Raw genomic sequence first — 21,011 nt, 5'->3', positions numbered from 1 at the left:
CTTTTCAAATCTCGTGACAAACCATTCCATGCACCCTCAGTTCATGATGACATATAACAGTTGGGGTTAGATGTCTCACTCATGGACACCTCAACACTTGGTCAGGTGGAGCTGGGGTTTGAACCATCAACCTTCCGATTTGCAGACAACCTACACTAACCACTGAACCACTGGCAAGGAAGATTTGTCATGTTGTCAGAAAAAGTTAAAATGAACTTACATTACAAAACAACTTACATTATATCTGAGTGTTACTTGGACAAAAATATGTGAAAATATAGCCTTTGCAAGTAAAACATTTTCAGAACATAAATGTTTAGCTCACGCGGACTGAACGAAAAGCCGTTAATTAAGCAGACTCTCTGCTGAAACAGTCGAGTCGCAGGTGATTTTCAATGTTTATAATGTCTCACACAGATACTGTTGATGAAAAACTTTCATATCTAAATGTCCAGGTAAGAGTCAAGGGTTCAGTCAGTTAATAATAAAGCTACTTACCTGATGAAAGTGTATTGTATAGCCTACAGTTGATGTCTACAAGCCACGTCCGCAAATAAAATATAACAGCACAATAAAAATAATAGCAACTTGTACCTCTTTGATCTGTATATGTATACAGGAGTTACCAGGTAACTCTTATATTTGCGGGCTGTAAATTAAAGTGGTGCTCTGTTCACCTCTTGTTATAAATGTTATAGGATAAATACCATAAACATACAGAATATTGTTATTTTTATTTTAAAACAACTAAATTCAAAACATCTTTAAAACACTACAATTAAGCCAACACTTAATGTTTATCACATAACTTTAATTTCAAATAAAAAGTCATGACAAATTTTCATTGTTTTTGCGGCTTGGCTTCCTCTGTTGGTGTTCTTGTCCACTCGGATGTTGAGTTGACGTCTTCTCACAAATGCTGTTCTGCATTACATATAAAAAACATAAATGAAAGCCTTCAGTAAATGTTTCTTCACTGTGCCTTGACAAAAAACGGAGTTTTCTGAGCTAGTTATTAATTTTAGGCTAACTTGTGTGCTAGCTAACCTGCTGCTACAGTTAGCTGGCAACTTTCTTGAAAAAACATTGTTTGAAATGCGTGAGTAATGTATTAACAAAACCAGTCACCTTATCCAGCATGCGGATCCTGCTCACATCACTCGCAGCCGTACTCCACAGTGTAGAACGTTTTTAAAACCTCTTAAAGAAATTTCACCTCAGGATCGCGTTCCAGCAAACCTCCTGCAGACGGCCGCGCGCTCTACACCTGCGCAGTAGCCTACGCATGTAGTCGTCTTTTGCTTTAGCGGGAGCTGATATCTGCTGTTATTTCATTCTAGTTTGCCATTGCATAAATTATATTTGGCTAAAATACTTGTGTTTACACATGTTGCAAAGTTTTATTCTACCAATGATAACACCTATTAAAAATAAACAAATAGCGTGCTGCTTTGTGGTCATTATTGTGTCATTTGAAATAAAAGAGTTTCAGAGTCAAAATTGCAAAGCACCACTTCAAATATTTCCACAAATGTTAGAGTTTCCTGGTAAATAGGGAATAAGTTGCTATTTTTATTGTACTTACCTTAAAAAAAGACCACATTAAATCAGATGGACTTTTGTTATTAAAATCAAGTACAGGCTACTAAAATAAAAGTGATGTGCTGTTATATTTATTTGCCGATGTGGCTAATAGACATCGACTGTATACAACATTCAGTAGTCAATATGAAAAATTCACAATAAAATCATAAAAAAATAAAACAATTTCCCCATAGACTTGACTAAGTCATACATACCACGTAATATTACAATAGGTACCCTAGTAGCTATAAAATACTTAGAATATAAATAATTTATAATTCTTCATATTCTTAACACCTTATTACCTTCAAACTTAAGATATTGTTCCCTTATACCTACAAGTACGTACTGTAGAGGTACTCTGTTGTTACAAGTAGGTACGCTGTAAATTCAGTTTAATTACGCGGTACTTTGCGGATCGTAAAATAAAGTGTTACCGTTTATTTTACCATATGTTTATTTAAATGTTTGTAATGTAATGTTCATGTTCAATAAAATGTATTCTACTCGGAGTCTGTCATTCATATGTTATGTAAGTCTTTTAATTATGGGCAAATAAGGACACGTTAAATTAGTTGTACTGCAGATGTCCGCCCATAGAATAAAAAAATTAAATTACAGTACTAACTGATTACCAACATAAAACTTTTAATCCATTACGTTGTCACGACATGCCCACGACAAGCAGATTACGTTGCGAAGTTACGTGCAGGCGACGAATCCAGGAATTTCACTTTTCCGGTCGCCACGACATAACTCGGTTCATCGCCACAACGTAAGTTTGGTCATAATATTACATCGACCTTACGTAACAGTTACGTATTTGTGTAAGCTGGGTACTCTAGATGCAGACAACGCTACAGTTATTCTGTCATCTTAGTTTCACTTTTGCATAGAATTACATTTTAAATATAAATGTACATTACAAAACAACTTAAATTATATCCGAGTGTTACTTGGCCAAAAATATGTAGAAATATAGCCTATGCGAGTAAAAAATAACAGAACAAAAATGTTTAGCTCACGCTGACTGAACGAAAAGCCATTAATTAAGCGGACTCTCTGCAACATAGTGGATGTGCAGAAACAGTCGAGTCGCAGGTGAATTTCAATGTTTATAATGTTTCATGCAGATACTGTTGATGAAAAACTTTCATATCTAAATGTCCAGGTAAAGGTCAAGTGTTCAGTCAGTTAATAATAAAGCCATTGGCGTTATTGGCTGCAGCTATCCACAGAACGGACGTTGTATACAAAGAAAAATTTTAAGTGGTTTTAATGCTGGTAAGCAATCAGTTATATTATGGCGCTTTGTATTTGTGTTGATCAGTTAAATTATAGTAATTTAAATTTACGCTACAGTTATTCTGTCATCTTAGTTTCACTTTTGCATAGTATTACATTTTGAATAGAAATGTACGAAAAACAAGTTACTCTCTTAACTCTATCTATTTTACCTTTATTATTCATATGATGTGAAAAACAAGAAGGGCATAGCTATATATGAATTTAACGTGAAAAGCGCAGTTACTTGTCATCCATGCGGTTAAGCTTCTCAGTGCTGCTGCTCATTGGTTACATAACACTTCCCTACTATTCGACTATGAGGTTCATAGTCGAATCAGACCTCTCCGAATCGAATCTTCGATTCCTCGACTATAAGAAGTCAGCCCTAAACAACAGTGTTATTAATTTAATGTGTAATTTAATGTTTGGGTGTACATCACAAAAGTGTGACAACTTACCCCGCTCTCCCCTGTTAATGGCATTTCGATTTTTGGTAGTTGGTGTCAAATTGTGTCCTGTGTAATGCTTTATGATTTTAGAAATTTTTATTTTTTTAAGGTTTAAGACTTAAATGAAAATTGTAATGTCAGAAGTACATGAATACATAAATAGTGGATGGGGATGATAATCTCACTCACTTTATTCCATGTGTTTAATAAAATAACAAAAAATTTTGTTTTGATTCTTGATGTGATTTTATTTAAGAGCATCAACCACCCTTCTCTTTAACTCACATTTAATAACTCTTACAACGAAAAACTCTAAAAAGTCACAAAAGTAAACAGTAATCAAGGAATGTGCCAGTAATTAATTTTTCTAACAGTAAAGCTACAGTATAAACTTCATCAACATATGAATACATTTGTATCTCTGAACTATCAGAAGAATTTATAAAGGTTCAACGAAGAACAGCATGCAACATCTGTTAAAAAGATAATGCAGTAACCCAACCACAGAGTAACTCCAGTCTAATAGGTTTAGTTTGGAGATTGTTGATAAGTTGATGTGTTCTGATTAGTTGATGTGTCCTGATCAGTTGATGTGTCCTGATCAGTTGATGTGTCCTGATCAGTTGATGTGTCCTGATCAGTTGATGTGTCCTGATCAGTTGATGTGTCCTGATCAGTTGATGTGTCCTGATCAGTTGATGTGTCCTGATCAGTTGATGTGTCCTGATCAGTTGATGTGTCCTGATCAGTTGATGTGTCCTTATTTGGTGCTGTTGTTAAACAAAGAAACTTGAGCTTCTCCTGACAGTCTCTAGGTGTCAAGGTGTATGTGGTTGTGTCCAGGGCTCCACAGCGTTGGTTTCTGGAAGGACATTGGGGCTCTCCAGCTTCATACCAGGCTTTGTACTCAAGATCTTCTCCATTCACCCAAAACCACTGCCCTGCTAGAAAGCGCAGACCAATCCAGACATACTGTGTTTGAGTTTCTGTGGTTAGATTTAGAGTGTAATCCATGCTTGTGTTTAAGCTCAGAGATACCAGATCATCATAATGATCTCGGCAGTAATCCAGTGCTGTCTCCCAGGTCTCGGTCTGCTGAACAACAACAATCTCAAATACTTGCATACAGAAGAAAGCATGACTATTAGAACATGTTTCATCAATCAGTTGTACAAGGTCTTTGTTGAACAAAGAACAGCTATCACTGGTGTTTGGGGCTGGTGTATCTTCAATAACTATTGCTGTAATTTCATATTCTAACCATGTCCATATGTCTAATTGTTCATCGTTCCAGAGTCCCACCCAGGCAGCAGATGTTTGAGTTGCATTTGCATCTTTTAAAAACTGCTGTGCCTCCTCAGTCCCATTGAAGGTGGACAGGTCATAAAAGTAATTTCTGCAGTATTGTTGCGCATCATCCCATGTCTTCTCCAGATCTATAAAGTAATGTTGTTTCATGATGCACAAGGTGAGTCCATAGAGCTGTATGATCAGGATGACAGTAATTATCGTCTTCATCTTTAAGCAGTAAGCAGTAAAGTAAAGATAAGTTTACAATGATCATTTGAAGGTGATGACAGAACTCTCCGTTATGAGACAGACTCTCTCTTACTCAAACCGGCTTACAACCATTAATAAAAGAGCGTGATGGAGTGACAATAACAAATCCAATCACAACACATCATTGAGGACAACAAACAAATGTCCTGTGTTCGTAACCAATCAAATAAACTTTTATAATGCATTAAATAACGTCAAACGTTTTTGCATGCCTTCCAAGTTTGTTTAGCACAGTGGATCCTGATTTGGTTCTTATCTGAAACCTAAACAAACGATATTTGTTTTTTCCTTACCTCTTTTTCACTGCACTGACAAGCATGTCACTTTCACATTCACTATAATCTTAATAAATCATACTGGAGAGAGTGTGTAAATTGGAGTAATGCCTCTGCTTAAGCTTAGTTTTTAGTGTTAATAGAGAATGGCTCTGCACCTGAGATGGATTGAGTATTGCCTCAGCACCTTCAGATTTTTAGCATCTGACATGGCATCCCAGCATGCACCTTGCTGTTGTAAAGACAACAAATTAAAATTAAACATTGACGTCAAGAAACAAGTCAAAAATGCTAATTAAACTGATGCCAAACACTAACACAAAAGCCATGAAATAAAAGGAAAGTTTTATTCAGCAAACTTGCAATCAATAATACAAATGTAATTTCAAAATGATTCTGATTGTGAATGTAGATTTATAGCTGTCCCGCCCTTTTGCATCCCATATGCTGGATTTGACTGCTGTATAGCACCTGAATGGATAAGAAATTTCCATCAAATTGAATAAAATAAACAGTGCTTTTCATGTTTTTTTCTTTCAGGTTGGATTGTGGTTTAAGGTAGTACAGAAACTGAATTAACTTATCAGATGTAATATAATACTGCATACATAGTAAAAAAAATGTGTTATTTGAAGTTATATTAACAAATGTTTTTTATGTTATTTTTAAAGTCCCACAATCTTTTTTTAGACCAATGATATTGGACCCACTCACCTTTTCTCTAATTTAGCGCGTATGTCTGTTCAATTGTCAGAGTGCCATCAATGAAATCCAATCCTGAGGAATGACCTAAAAAATAAACTCAAGTTTCGCATTTCAGCTACAGCCTTGATTTCCACGCTGCTGCTTCCTCAAATCTATTCCACTTGTCTTATTCTGAGTCCATATTTAACCCAATTTCGTGTTTTTACTACCGTGTCACACCAAGGTAAGAAAAACCTTTTAGGTTTAATGAAAAGGCACCAGAATACAAGAAAATGTAATTTACATTTTCGACACCCATGCTCAGGTTGCATCAGCCCCAGAACGTTTAAATGGGGGGGGGCTCCTGCACGGGGGGCACAAGGTGTCAGTGCCACGTGGCATTTAGCAATCACATTGGTATAAGTGCTGCCGCGAATAGTCAACGTAGTCGACGCAATCGACTATGAAAATTTGTCTACGGCAATTTTTTTAGTCGAGGAGTCGCATTTTTATTTTTCTCCCATCTCAAACGGCCCACTATTGTGTCTCCTGTCTCAAATGGCTCAAATGAAATTCACCTCCACACCAGTCTGTGCGCTGTGCACACCCTGCTGGTTAATCTGCTACGCTATCATCTTTCTTCCCTCTCCCCCTGCCTTCACTGCTTTAATTTTGAAAAATTGGCGGTGGCAGGTGAGTCTATGGAATTAGGAGTCCGAAAGCTTCCAAAGTATGAAAGTATTTTAAGCCAAGTTGTGATAAAAGAGTGGTCTGTTACACTGAGCCAAACGTCGCTGGCTGATCACAGGAGCACAACGACAATGCACGAGCACCTCAAACGAAAACACTTGGGAGTTATTGACGGTGCTTCCACAGAGAATAGGACAACGTAAGTAACTGTTATATGATTATTAATGAAACAGCAAGCTAGTCTGTACTGTTTATTAACTCTTTTGAGAAGTACAATGACTCTGTCTTTGGATGTAAAAGGCGATAAGTGTTTCCCATACATTGATTTGTTTGTGATTCCACCACGGAATCAACACTGGACGTCACAAATAGATTTTTCATGATTCCCATTTACATTTTAATTTTACTATTTTAAACGGCTCAATTCAATGTTGCGAGTGCTTAGTCCGTCTCCCTCCTTCTCTCTATCTCTCTCACTCATGTTGGGTGCAGCGCCTTGACAGCGCACCTCTCTCTCATGTGACAGTGAAAAGGTGGCAGTGTTTTCAATGTACATTTCTCCGTATACTTTCATTCCTCCATATACTTTCTTTTCTGCCTAAACATCAACATTCACAGATGTTACTGACAAAGACGACTGATCAAGTTAACATGACTTGAAGAAAGATTAGCAGTAGTGTGAGTCTGTGTGCGAGCTTTCTCCCTCCCTATGATGCTGTATGCCCGTCCACGTGTTCTGTAGTCTGTGTAACAACAGTGTATTCTCTTATATTTCTGAATTTGCACCGAATTGTCTGTGCTATATCACTCACATTTAAAATAAAAAAATGGCTCAAAACACAACAACAATTATAAGAAGAGCAACAGTTATAGATCAAAGAGTAAAAGTGAAACATTTCATATTTCTGCTCAGCAACTACTTTGCACTGGAATTTTTTATTATTATTTATATTGTTTACATTGTAATTTTTAATTAGTCGTTTAGAATAGTCGACTATTCGAAAAATTTGTCGAATGATTAGTCGTTAGAAAATTAGTCGTTATTGGCAGCACTAATTGGTATATTTCAATTTAAATCAATTAAGTCCCGCACTTTGTTTTCTCTCGCCTGTTCCTAGACACGCTTTACTTCCGATGGATATTTATAATATAATGTAACCACCCAAGCAATTTGGAAGGACAGAAGAAATGGTTTGACTCGTTTAACACATTTTTAGAGGCAATATGGAATGGCCACTAAGTTTTAATCAATTATCAAATAAATATGAAACTACATACATTATTTTTATTATGTAGACAGTATATGCGAACCACAAGCTTGCAGGCCGGTTGTTTGACACCCCTATTTTAGAACTTCGTAAAATACAGCTTAGGGCATAGGGGCATATACAACCACCTAGCATTGACGATTAAGGGAATAATACATTTAAAAGAAATAATTTCTTTTTACTAGTCCAGTATCTTTATTTTGAAGTCATTTCTTGTCATTCCATGTTTGTAGTTCTGTGTAGTTCTGTTTCTGGTTCTCGTGTTGATTGTTTCCCAGGTGTTTCTTGTCATCTTGTTTCCCCCTGTATATCTAGCCATGTGTTTCATTTGTCTTTTGTCTGGATACACTGCCTTTATCTGCCTTCACCTGCCTTCCTACCAATATTACAGAAAGAATAACTTATTTGATTAAGTCTATTGACTTCCATAGTAGTAAAAAGGATACTATTAAAGTGAAAGGGGCTCATGATCGGTTTGGTTTCAAACATTCTTTTAAATATCTCATTTGTGGTTAAAAAAGACTCTTGATGTAAGTTCTGTGGTGATATGCTTGAGTTATTTTGTCAGTTAATACATTAGCTAGTGCTTTTGTTTTTCATCACAGACCTAAACAAGAAGCTAAGAAAAATACAACAGGAGCTGGGATTGGGCTACAGCCTGTGTGATGTACCAATGTCGGCAATGTGTGCTGCTTCCTGTTGCACGGTCTCCACATAGGGATGGAGGGCATCAAAACTTGACAAATGCCCTGATCTGAAATTTTTCTTTTGTATTTAATAAAACCAACAAGCCTGTTTTGAAAATGTAAAAAGTAGAAAGTACAGATATTTGTGTAAAAAATAAGTGAAAGCAAAAAAGGTTGTCAGAAAGATAAACACTGAAGTAAAGCTTTATAGAAATATCTGTAACATGCGTATATAAAAATAAACATAGTACATGTTTAGGTTCAGCAATTACACTTTAATGACAATGAAAAGGTTATTAGTCAGTAACTGAAATGCTTTATACAGACGTGAAAAGGTTATTAATTATTAGAGTAAATTACATCTTTATCTAGATCTGAACAGACGATCAAACTATTAAAACAAAAAAGAAGGTTCAGGCTGGAGCTATTTTGGGGATTTCCTGGATTTGGCCTTTCCAAATTTAAAAGTTTCCCATACCCACATGCAGAGGTGTAAATACAAAGTTTGGTATAATTTTACAGGAAACCCTTTGAAATTACATAAAACACTGTTGAAAGTGCTAAAAATGGTTGTATGTTGTCAATCCTCTAATAAACACAAAAATAAAGAGGCGCTTTTTGAATTTTTTTTCTAATGTCTGTATTTGAAAGTGTATAACTCTGGCCCTAAGTGCTCCAGCAGATGTCAGCTTTTAGAGGGTTGTTTCCTCCTTTCGAACCTTATGGCTATGGGTGTCTCTGATATAGCGCTTCTATGGTTCAAGTCGTACCTCTCAGGCCGGTCATTTCGGGTATCCTGAAGAGGTGACGTCTCCGAACCCCAACATCTCGATACCGGGGTGCCTCAACGCTCTGTGCTTGGACCACTGCTCTTTCCAATATACATGACATCCCTAGGCTCTGTCATTTGAAAACATGGCTTTTCCTACCACTTCTATGCGGACGACATTCAACTCCACTTGTTGTTTCACCCTGATGATCCCATGGTTTCTGCCCGCATCTCGGCATGCCTGGGGGACATCTCACTCTGGAGGAAGGATCACCATCTCCAGCTTAACCTTGCGAAGACAGAACTGCTTGTCATATCATCTGAACTAAAGATTTAGCACAACCTTTCCATTCAGCTAGGTTCCTCAACCATCTTACCTTCCAGGACAGCCAAAAACATGGGAGTGGTCATTGATGATCAGTTTAGCTTCACGGAGCATGTTGCCAGCACTGCTCGCTCTTGTAGATTCATCCTCTACAATATTAGGAAAATGAGACCTTTCCTAAATGAGCACGCTACGCAGGTCCTAGTCCAAGCTCTTTTCCTGTCCAGGCTGGACTACTGCAATGCGCTACTGGCTAGACTTCCAGCCTGCATGACCAAACCCCTGCAGATGATTCAGAACGCAGCGGCAAGAGTGGTCTTCATTGAGCCAAAGAGGGTGAATGTCACTCCTCTCTTTGTCAAGTTACCCTGGCTTCCTATACCAGCTCGCATCAAATTTAAAGCTCTGCTCCTGGCCTTTAAAACAACCACTGGGTCAGCACCCCTTACCTTCAATTACTTATACAGCCTTATGTACCCTCTATATCCCTACGCTTTACCACAGAGCAACGACTTGTGGTGCCATCTCAAAAAGGGAAAAAAACATTAGCCCATACCTTCTCAGGAGCTGTTCCACAACTGTGGAATGATCTGCCGGCCGTGACACGATCTGCTGACTCTGTAGTCATCTTCAAGACTCGGCTAAAAACCCATCTCTTCCACCATTACCTTAGTTCCTAATATAGAACTTACTAACTTTCTCTATTTTTCCTTTCTCTTGACTATTGATTGATGAGACTATTTCCCGTGCACTTATGTATTGCTGTTCTTGTGTTGCTATAATTGCTTTTATTATTTACCTCATTTGTAAGCCGCTTTGGACAAAAGCGTCTGCTAAATGACAAAATGTAAATGTAGAGGGAAAAGGAAATTTGACAGTTCTGGTTGTTACCAGCAGATGGCAGTAAAAGGACACAAAAAGAGTCTTTATCTTGTAGAAAGCGAAAGTTATTCTGATTTAACTGAAGGGTGGCAAATAACTTTTTTTGTTTTGAATATCATAACAGTACGTTGTTGTGTTTTTACATAAAATAAATAGCAAGGGATTATTCATGCACAAAAACAAAGAAAATGGGCTATGGAACCTAAGGTAAAAGATGATGTAACATTTGCGGCAGTTCACACCAAGGTTTCACTTGTAAGTTAGGCCATTTACAAAAGACCAAGTGTAAAAAACTTTCTTAAAGTAAAATATATGTAAACGTGATGCATATCTGCAGAAAATAGACATTCTAAGCTTTTAAACAGTATCTCATATGGGGTTCTGGGTCCATGACAGATCATTCATTCAAGATTAGCCTATTTTGTTATATTATTATATATTTTTTTTACATTTTAGATTTTAGCAATGTTTAGTTTACTGCGTTGAGATTTTGACTCGCTTACATCTAATAGGTTTAATGGTTGGTCCCTGTCTGTAAACCCTGCCCCCCACACCTAATCCTGATTGTAAGAAAATGTTTATTTTTTTACTCCATTTCAGCATTGATATTCTATTCTATTCATTTATTTTTTGGTGAAAAATGGTGAACCCGTACAGACAAGTTGGTATCTCCAATTCACCTAACCAGCATGTTTTTGGACTGTGGGAGGAAATCAGAGTATGTAGAGAAAACCCACGCTGACACAGAAAGAACATGCAAACTACACACAGAAAGGCCACCTGACCGAGCCAAGGCTCAAACTGGGGATCTTCTTGCTACTCATTGCTACCTATTTTCGAGTTATTTATATTTATAACTGTTTTGTGCCCATTGTCAGAATAATTATAATTTAAATGCACTGACCACAATATGGCTGATCATAATTATTGCAACGGGGGCACTTTTCAATAATTTTGATAAAGCGACTGGGGTTCAAGACCCTAGACAGAGCACCCAGCTCTTCACATGTCTGCTCTGAACTGTTATTCTACTGCTCCTTTATAATATGCAAAGCAAAAGTCACAACACAACAATCATAGAATTTACAATTTAATCTACAATGTTTCTTAATGCAAAACTCCAGCATACTGAACAATGATACGACTGAAGGTTTGTAAACAGCACCTTTTAATAAATTGGCTTTTTTCAGTAAATGTAATGGTACATGCTATACATATCACAGAATGTGTCATTCGGTGGTCATTATCTGGTGTGGCATTAAGATTAGCTTCTACAGAATGTACAAGAAAGGAAAAGTTGTTCTTTGTTAAAAGGGTTATAAGTAATTATAAAGATTTATAACAAAATTTGTTTTGTGAATGCTTGTCTTCTGCAGGCTCATGGAAAGGTCTTGATCCTCTTCCAGCATTTCAGGCTATAGGCAGGAACCACAGAAGACCATCGTAGTGCAGGAAAAAAACATAAATCATAAATCCTTGTTGTCAGTAGCAGTGGTTTGGTATGGTGTTGTCAAACCATGTTCACTGTTGGTAAATGTCACTTTCGTGAGTTTATATCATTTATAAACTACAATATCTGTTAGCCAAAGCAATTACCTAATACATTATGTTATTATTTTCATTTTTGTGTTTTTATAACTTTTCACTGTTCACATTTTGTTAAAAATCCATCTGTTTTAATCCTCCTCAGATTTCATTGTTTGAAGAAAGTGCTCCAAGAGTGTTGAAGCTGAGTCTAACGTCGGCCTTCCAGCAGCATGCCAGTCTAGGCCAAGAAGCTCTAAAAGACATTATATATATTAAAACATACAGTATACAGTATGTATTGCTATTTGCCATCATAGAAACTACCAGCACAAGCTAAAAGAGACATGCTCATTTTGGGGACTTAATATCACAAAATGTTTAAAAAAAATTGATTGTTATAGATAAAAAACTGAAATGTGTCTTAATGAAAGTCCATCCAATTCCATGCTAACCCTTAAAGGTGCAGTGTGATGTTGGTGCTGATTGGACTGTAGTTTTGACAGACCCACTAAACAAGACTACGTATCTCAATCCACGTTACACACGGGTGCACACCGTTTCCAGGAAACAGTTTAACTTGAACGTGCCCTAGATGTCTCCAACCCTTCTCCTGGTAAGCTACTGTCATGTAGACTTTATTTCCAACCTGGCTCCAACACACCAGTGTCTGTTATTATTAATCAACCCTGAACACCTTGATTAGATGCTTCAGCTGCCTTTGATTAGGGTTGGAGCTAAAATCTGCATGACAGTTTACCTTGAGCAGTGTTGGAGACCCCTGGTATAAACAATATACATGCAAGATGTCTAAAATATGTAAAAAAAAAAAAACTGTATACATGAGACTTTATTTGCCATATAGTGGGTATATGAACCAAATTAGGTGATTCGGTTCAATAGGCATTGACTGTAGGTCCACTTCTTAAAAGAAAATCCAATCAAAGTTGTAACTAAACCACAGTAATAATATATAATTTATATATATCTAGTCTATATAATCCACAGCATCTGTTTTTTTATTTGTCCTGTTGAGGACCTATTCCCCAATTGTAGCACATGCTTGGACCATTCTAATTTTTGCTTAAATAATATTAATTTTGTCCCTTTTTCCTGATGAAATCAAAACTGACAATTCTTGTAGTGCCGATCATTCTCTGATGATGTCAGCTAGACAGCTTGGGGGAAAGCATCCGTTTACTACGCCCCTCCAACTGTCTGAGAAACGGAAGTACGGCGGACACTACTTGAGTACTTTGATTACATTTTCCAAGCATCTGTGCTTTATTAAAGTGTTTGTCTTGGGAAAAAAATGTACTTTACTAAAAAATTTCACTACATTGTAAAGGATAGAATCATACTGTGTATTCATTTTATATTGCATATTAAAATTGATTTAATACATAATTACATAAAAATGTGTACTTTCACTTTCTTGAGTAAAAGAGCAAAAGTACGTTCTCCTCTGCTAAAGGGTATGCCGGTATCCCGACAGTGGAGCGTTCAATAGCGATGCAGCTGTGTCCTGCTGGCGTTTCATACTGGAAGGACCGTCCGACCCTTCCCTCACAAGCCTACAGACACTCGTCAGCTCTGACAGACTCTGCGTACCGGGCTTGTGGGGAGGCGGCCTCTGCCTTACATGCCATGGCTTTGTTGCAGGTCCATCAGGCTAAGGCTCTGAAGGATCTGCAAGAGGGAGGTCACGATTTGGCGGTCTTCAAAGACCTACGTGCGGCTACAGATCTGGCACTTCGTGCGACAAAGACTACCGCACAGGCCGTCGGTCGTGCTATGTCCACTCTGGTGGTCCAGGAGCGCCACCTCTGGCTGTGCCTGGCGGACATGCGGGATGCCGATAAAACTCGGCTCCTAAATGCTCCGGTGTCCCAGGCCGGCCTGTTCGGCGAGGCGGTCAAAGACTTTGCACAACAGGTCTCGGCCACCCAGAAGCAGACTGAGGCTCTCGCTAACATTATGCCACGCCGGAAGAAACCAACACCTGCCCTGTCGACGTCGGCTCCTCAGTCTGCCCCTCACCGAGGGTGTCCTGGTGGAAAGTGTAAATCAAAGCGGCTCTGAGATGGGCGACCTGGAGGTGGAGGGGATCGCTCTTCGGGAAATGGTGAACGCACCACTCCCCCCCCAGAGGAGGACCGGGCGGGGAATCTTTGGTTTTCTTTAATTTCCGTTCCGCCGGCTTTTCAGCCGGCACCCACAAAACCACAAAAAGAGCGAATTCCTCTTTCTGCTCCAGGTCTTCAGAGGCAGTCAGGTGTGACGGATGGGCTCATAACCCTACGTCCTCCCTCTTCTCTCTCGCCAGCAGATGTGTCGAGCACCCTGGGACGTCTTCATCAGAGTCTTCCCTGCGCAGCCATCCATCAGCAGAGTCGGGTGAGTGCTCATTTATACAATATGCCTGTCAACGCAGCCCAAGAGAGCGCGTCGTCGAGCACCGCTGCTCCCCTCGCCGCGGGTACTTCGATTGTGCCGTTAATTCCCCGCTCGCCCGGCATCTGGAAGCTTGGCAACAACTTCCCAGCCCATCACATTGGATTTTATGCATGATCCGTCTTGGCTATGCAATACAATTCGCCCAATGCAATACAAACCTCCCAAATTTACGAGCATTCGTTTCACTATTATGAAACCCGTCGATGCGCACATACTCCGTGCAGAGATTGGTGTCCTGCTGGTGAAGGACGCGATCGAGCCGGTTCCTCCAGCCGAGATGAGGTCAGGGTTTTACAGCCCTTACTTTATCGTACCCAAGAAAAGCGGCAGGTTGCGACCGATCCTGTATCTGCGCGTTTTGAATCAAGCACTTCACAGAATGCCATTCAAAATGCTGACGCAGAAGAGCATATTTCAATGCATTCACCCACAGGATTGGTTTGCAGCCATCGACCTGAAGAACGCATACTTTCATGTCTCGATACTTCCCCGACAGGCCATTTCTCCGCTTTGCGTTCGAGGGATGGGCTTATCAGTACAGTCCTGGGGAATATGTTCCATATGAGACCGCTTCAGCATTGGCTTCACAACCGAGTCCCGAGGAGAGCGTGGCTCACTGGCTTTCACCGTGTTATAATTACACCCAAATGTCGTCTCACTTTCACCCCGTGGTCAGACCCAGCTTTCTCAGGGCGGGGGTGCCACTGAGACAGGTCTCCAGGCATACAATAGTATGCACAGATGCCTCCAACACGGGGTGGGGAGCAACGTATTGCGAGCTTGCAGCTTCAGGAGTTTGGACATCACCTCAGCTGCACTGGCATATAAATTGCCTAGAGTTGTGGGCTGTATATCTTGCGCTTGTCCGCTTCAGCAGCAAGTTGCGGGGCAAAGATGTATTAGTTTGCACCGACAACATTGCGACTGTTGCGTATATCAATCGCCAAGGCGGTGTGCGCTCTCGTAACCTGTCGCATCTCGCCCGTTATCTCCTCCTTTGGAGTCAGAAGAATCTGAGGTCTCTTCCATTCACATCCTGGGGTCGCTCAAAACAGCGGCAGACGCGCTTTCACAAGCAGCGCGCCCAGGTGAATGGCGACTCCACCCCAGATGGTTCAGCTGATTTGGAAATGTTTCGGCACAGCACAGATAGATCTGTTTACATCTCCATAGATCTGCATTTTATTCACGGAACGAGGGAACCCTCGGCGTGGATGCATTGGCACACAGCTGGCCGAGAGGTCTTCACAAATACGCATTTCCCCTAGTGAGCCTCATTGCACAGGAGAGTATTCTTTTAGTTGCTCCATATTGGGCCACCAGGAGTTGGTTTCCAGAGCTCACTCTCCTCGCGACAGCCCCTCCCTGGCGGATTCCCCTGAAGAGGGACCTTCTTTCTCAAGAAGGGGGCACATTATGGCACCCGCATCCCGATCTGTGGAACCTCCATGTGTGGTCTCTGGACGGGGTGCGGAGGTTCTAGGTGATTTACACCAGGCGGTATCTATCACCATCGCTGCAGCGCGAGCACCTTCTATGAGACAGGCATATACACTGAAATGGAACCTGTTTGTTGAATGGTGTACTTCTCAACAAGAAGAAAGACCCCCGGGAATGCTCGATCAGAATTGTGCTTTTATATCTCCAGCATCACTTGGAAAAAAGGCTGTCACCATCTACTATTAAAGTAGTTATTGCGGCGATATCCGCACACCACATGCCGATAAATGGTAGATCAGTGAGTCAGCACGACCTGGTCATTAGGTTTTTTAAGAGGTGCACGAAGGCTGAATCCTTTGTGCCCTCCCTCTATTCCTCCTTGGGATCTATCCATGGTGCTGAAAGCCCTGCAGGACGCCCCTTTCGAGCCTCTGCAGACAGTAAGTATTAAGTTTCTCACTATGAAAACGTTGACGCTCCTCGCATTGGCTTCTATTAAGAGAATAGGGGATCTTCATGCATTTTTGGTCAACGATTCGTGCCTTCGGTTCGGGACAGCTGAATCCAGTGTTACACTGAGACCCCGGCCGGGCTACGTGGCTAAAGTTCCCACCACTCCTTTCAGAGATCAGGTGGTGAACTTGCAAGCGCTGCCTTTGGAGGAGGCAGACCCAGCCATGGCTTTGTTATGTCCTGTACGTGCATTACATGTGTATGTGGATCGGACTCAGAGCTTTCGCACCTCAGAACAGCTCTTTGTTTGTTACGGTGGTCAGCAGAAAGGGAAAGCTGTCACTAAGCAGATGATGTCTCATTGGATTGTAGACACAATCGCCCTGGCTTATGAGAAACAGGGCATTGCTTGCCCTTTTGGTTTGATAGCCCATTCAACCAGAAGCCGTACGTCACCCATTGTAACCCTCGTTCCCTGAAGGAAGGGAACAGAGACGTCACGTCTCGTCGCCACAGTTTGCTGTTCCTCTGTTGATATTGGTAGTAAAGTATTTAAATTTTTTACTTAAAGGACAAGTTCGGTATTTTACACTTAAAGGCGGAGTCCACGATGTTTGAAAAACGCTTTGGAAAAGGAGACGGGCCGACTACCAAAACACACTTATAGCCAATCAGCAGTAAGTAGCGACATCCTTGCCGGGTTGCGTATGTGTGGGACGGGTCTATCAACAGAAGGTCCAGATTTTATTGGGGTAGAGGCGTGTTTGTTTAGGTGATTTCAAATATCAACATTGGCTTTCAAACATCATGGACTCCGCCTTTAAAGCCCTGTTTTCAGATTGTTTATGATGAAATAGAACGGTTTTGACTAAATTTGGACATATGATGCTGTCCCGAGAATTTTTGGGTGTTTGTTCTATCACCTCCCACCTCTACAATGGGTGTATAGGTGCACAGGAACAATCTTTTCTAAAATGCATTAAACTTTCGTTTACAAAGACGTGAAACTCACCAAGTGGTGAGGGGTGTTTACTGATATGCTCACACCAAAATCGCTTCAAAAGATGCTTTCCAACAGGTGTTTTAGTATTCGTTGTAAACTTGTGGACCTATTTTTCCAAACGCCTCACACCCGTACATTCTTCCGTTGAGAGCTTGAATAATAGACACTCCAGCCCAGTTGTTGGCGATAATCCACCTTTGCCAACTGCAAGAATACAAACAAAGTTCCCGGCGTGGAGTAATACCGTACCTCACAGCACATCTAATACAAATCAATGGAGTTGGACAAGAACTACGATAAAACCTGTTGCAATGCATATTTTGCAGCGATTTTTGTGTGAGCATTTAGTGAACACCCCTGACCACTCGGTGAGTTTCACGTCTTTGTATACGAAAGTTTAATGCATTTAAGGCAGGATTGTTCCAGTGCACCTATATAGGCATTATAGAGGTGGGAGGTGATACAAGAAACACCCCTTAAAATTCTCGGGGCAGCAGCATATGTCCAAATTTCAGTCAAAACCGTTCTATTTCATCATAAACAATCTGAAAACAAGACTTTAAGTGTTAAATACCAAACTTGTCCTTTAAGTACATTTTTCAAATACTCCTATTTTATCACTGTTTTTCTTTGGAATACATTCCAAAGCATAATATCATAATTTTTACTCCACTGTATTTTATAAATACTTTTACAAGCTTTTGTTTCACATTTAATATTTAAGTACATTAAACATCTTGTACTTTCCAACTTTTACTTAAGTAAAAGTATAAACGCATATAATTTTATATGTAATTGGGTATTTTTTTATTATGACTGTTTCCACTCAGGCGAGCATGCATAGATTGTTCTACGTGACTATGTTCAGTTTAATTCAGTATGTTATTATTTTTAAATCAAATTAATTAAACTAAAAAGGAACTTGCATTACTATTTTTAAAGAGTAACTTAAATATTAATGTGTACCTTTATAAAGTAATGCGTTACTTTACTCATTACTACAGAAAAGTAATATTAATGCACGTTACTTGTAATGCGTTACCCCAACACAGAATATTTGTACAGACTTCAACATTAGAAAATAAAAAAATTAATAAGGGTATGTATACTGTAATAAGGCTCTTATACAGAAAATTAGTTTAATAAGTGACTTTGCATGTCATAATAAACAGATATACACCTAATGTTCAAATGTTTGTGTTCTTTGCGGTAAAATATTATTTATCTTTAACAACTTGACTTGTACAGTGACCAAAATAAGTCTTTTACCACAGTAAAGTGACTTTTATCTGTGATACTTGATTGTTGTGCTACTTGATGGTAGGCTATAAACAATTTATTAAATTTCACCATGTGAGGGGTTTTCCAAGTGCCTAAACAGCCTATGTGGCCCACGGGTCGCAGTTTACCCACCCCTGCATCAGACGAGTGCTACCATATAGCTATAATGTGTGCTGCTTACAACATTGCAAAGATAATGTAGCATCTACTTACCTTTAAAAGCACAAGAAGTTGAGCTTTTCCTGACAGTCTCTGAAAGTCCAGGACTTTGTGTTTGTGTCCAGGGCTCCACAGCGTTGGTTTATGGCAGGACATTGGGGCTCTTCAGCTTCAGACCAGGCCTTGTACTCAAGATCATCTCCATTCACCCAAAACCACTGCCCTGTTAGAAAGCGCAGACCAATCCAAACATATTGTGTTTGAGCTTCTGTGGTTTTACTTAAAGCGTAATCCATGCTTCTGTTTGAGCTCAGAGATGACAGATCATCATAATGATCTCTGCAGTAATCCAGTGCTGTCTCCCAGGTCTCAGTCTGCTGAACCACAACAATCTCAAATACTCTCATACAGAAAAAGGTGAATGTATTTGTGCAATCTTTATGATACAGTTTCAGATTTTTGTTATCATTGTTGTTGTCATTGTTATTGTTGCCGTTGTTACTGTCATTGCTGTTGCTACCGTCATTGCCATTGTTACTGTTGTTGCTATTGCCATTGTTGTTGCTATTGCCATTGTTGTTACCATTGTTACTGTTGTTGTTGCTATTGTCATTGTTGTTACCATTGTTACTGTTGTTTCTGTCGTTGTTTCTGTCGTTGCGGTCGTTGTTGCTGTCGTCGCGGTCGTTATTGCTGTCGTTGCGGTCGTTGTTACGGTCGTTGTTGCGGTTGTTGTTACTGTCATTGCGGTCGTTGTGGTCGTTGTTGCTGTCGTTGCGGTCATTGTTGCGGTTGTTGTTGCGGTCGTTGTGGTCGTTGTTGCGGTCGTTGTTACGGTCATTGTTGCGGTCGTTGTTACTGTCGTTGCGGTCGTTGTTACTGTCGTTGCGGTTGTTGTTGCTGTCGTTGCGGTCGTTGTTGCTGTCGTTGCGATCCTTGTTGCGGTTGGTGTTATTATCATTGTGGTCGTTGTTTCTGTCGTTGCGGTCGTTGTTACGGTCGTTGTTGCGGTTGTTGTTACTGTCATTGCGGTCGTTGTTGCTGTCGTTGCGGTCATTGTTGCGGTTGTTGTTGCGGTCGTTGTGGTCGTTGTTGCGGTCGTTGTTACGGTCATTGTTGCGGTCGTTGTTACTGTCGTTGCGGTCGTTGTTACTGTCGTTGCGGTCGTTGTTGCTGTCGTTGCGGTCGTTGTTGCTGTCGTTGCGATCCTTGTTGCGGTTGGTGTTATTATCCTTGTGGTCGTTGTTACTGTCGTTGCGGTCGTTGTTACTGACGTTGTTGTCGTTGTTACTGTCGTTGCGGTCATTGTTACGGTCATTGTTATGGTCATTGTTACGGTCATTGTTGCGGTCGTTGTTACTGTCGTTGCGGTCGTTGTTACTGTCATTGCGGTCGTTGTTGCTGTCGTTGCGGTCGTTGTTGCGGTCGTTGCGATCGTTGTTGCGGTTGGTGTTAATGTCATTGTGGTCGTTGTTACTGTCGTTGCGGTCGTTGTTACTGTCTTTGCGGTCATTGTTGCTGTCGTTGCGGTCGTTGTTGCGGTCGTTGTTGCGGTCGGGGTTGCGGTCGGGGTTGCGGTCCGTGTTACTGTCATTGCGGTCGTTGTTACTGTCGTTGCCGTCGTTGTTGCGGTCGGTGTTGCGGTCGGTGTTGCGGTCGGTGTTACTGTCATAGCGGTCGTTGTTACTGTCGTTGCCGTCATTGTTACTGTCGTTGCGGTCGTTGTTACTGATGTTGTTGTCGTTGTTACTGTCCTTGCGGTCATTGTTGCGGTCGGTGTTATGGTCGTTGTCTGCGTTACGGTCGTTGTCTGTGTTATTGTTGTCGCCATTGTTATTGTTTTTATCTTTTATGTAGATACAGTCATCTTTTTCTGGTTGATTATCACTCCAGCTTATTTGTTCTGCAACTTCACCTCCTGTCCACTTCCAGATTCCTGATTCTTTGTAGAGCCCAATCCAGCTGTCTGAAGTTTGAACAGTTGCATCTTCTAAAAACTGCTGTTCTTCAGTCTCACTGGGGAAGGTGGACAGATCATGAAAGTTATTTCTGCAGTATTGTTGCGCATCATCCCATGTCTTTTCCAGATTTATAAAGAAATGTTGTTTCATGGCACATAAAGTGAGTCCATAAAGCTGTCCAATAAGGATTACAGTGGTTGTAGTTTTCATCTTTACCCAGTGAAGAGGTTTTGTGAGTTTACAATGATCAAGACGAGGACAAAACTCTACATTA

The 21,011-nt window shown here is 40.3% G+C and overlaps 1 long non-coding RNA gene across 1 annotated transcript; it reads right to left on the bottom strand.

The window, feature by feature from the left end:
* Window positions 1-11,610: 11,610 nt before the first annotated feature.
* On the bottom strand, window positions 11,611-13,063 carry LOC129452329 (uncharacterized). The gene is made up of 2 exons (XR_008647074.2): window positions 12,439-13,063; window positions 11,611-12,239 (listed from the first exon to the last, which is right to left on the bottom strand). It is a non-coding gene; the product is annotated as an uncharacterized lncRNA (long non-coding RNA).
* Window positions 13,064-21,011: the final 7,948 nt, after the last annotated feature.

The sequence above is a fragment of the Misgurnus anguillicaudatus genome, chromosome 17, assembly GCF_027580225.2.
Source record: "Misgurnus anguillicaudatus chromosome 17, ASM2758022v2, whole genome shotgun sequence".
NCBI classification, from domain to species: domain Eukaryota; kingdom Metazoa; phylum Chordata; class Actinopteri; order Cypriniformes; family Cobitidae; genus Misgurnus; species Misgurnus anguillicaudatus.
The sequence above is the reverse complement of the archived record's forward strand: the minus strand, read 5'-3'. Positions and strand labels throughout refer to the sequence as shown.